Raw genomic sequence first — 1,292 nt, 5'->3', positions numbered from 1 at the left:
ATAATAACAATAATTACAAATGTTATTTGAATTAAAAGCATGAGTATATAAATTGAAAGTGCAGACAGATTGACAGAAATGAGACTCACTCCTAGGCACTTGTTGGTAAAATATTGTAATTTAAAACAGTAGAGGGAAGTGGAAAATCTACATGTGCATCAAAAAAAGAGTGATCAAAAAATTAGAAAATGGGAATTAAGAATTATCTATAATACAAATCTCAGAAGACAATAGATTAAAGAGTATAATGGTGAAAATATTGTAACAAAATAACTTTATACTTAGTTAAATTGTATTTTCATTGTTAAAGGAATAAAATTATTCTGAAATAGTCAAGGGTCAAAGAAAAATAGCATATATGTACTCTTCAATTCTCTAACCAAGATAGGAATCAAATATGATGTTAAAAATAAGTAGGCAAAAATAAATATAAATTTAAAAATAAATAAATATAAGCTGTCTACCATATAAGCGTCTACCATATGAAAGTGTTAAATCCAAAGAATCATTGAATATTTTATTGCATTTCACTGTATGTGAATGAAACTAAAGTTTCACAAAACAATATTTATCCTTATTTTGTGCACGCAATGAAATGCACTCTAGTATTTTCTGTGTTGTTCTGTTCCTGTTTTGTTAACACGTGCCATAAAATATTAAATTGATTCTACAAAACAAAGTTTGAAGAAAACAGTATCACAGGTGTACTTTATTCCAAAATTTGATACAAATGATGAGCTAATTAAATAACAGTAAATACTATGAAACAATAAATTGAGTTTCTGAACTCTTATTATGCTTCTTAAAAAATAAGAAGTTAGAGGTGATCCAAGGGGAAAAAAATAATAATAATGTGGCATGAATCACGTTGGGGACAGGAGAGTGATTAGGCTGTTGTGTCTGTGGTCTTCCTGTTCTGTTTTAGGTTCCTATCTTTTTCTTTTCTGGTTTATCATCATCTGAAACCCCTTCCTATATTTGAGATATCCCCCACTCCTAGTCACAACTGATGTGGTCCTCCCAGGAGATGTTTCCTTCTTCAAAGCTGAGAAGTACCTTGGAGAGTGGCATGCTAGCACATGGAAATCCACTCCCAGCCATCTCCAGAGATCAAGGGAATGATGGAGGACATGCGAGCAGTGATATTTAACCACTAGAGGAAAGGCATGTGTGGTGACCAAAACAAGAAGTGACTCCAGGAAGATAATGAGAACCATCTGACCCGATTTTGAATAGTTGGTTGATTGTGAGATCTCCAGGAAGGAACCAGAAGCACAGCCTTCTTAAGCACT

The sequence above is a fragment of the Bison bison genome, unplaced genomic scaffold (genome assembly GCF_000754665.1).
Source record: "Bison bison bison isolate TAMUID 2011002044 unplaced genomic scaffold, Bison_UMD1.0 scf7180017864129, whole genome shotgun sequence".
Classification (NCBI taxonomy): domain Eukaryota; kingdom Metazoa; phylum Chordata; class Mammalia; order Artiodactyla; family Bovidae; genus Bison; species Bison bison.
The sequence above is the reverse complement of the archived record's forward strand: the minus strand, read 5'-3'. Positions refer to the sequence as shown.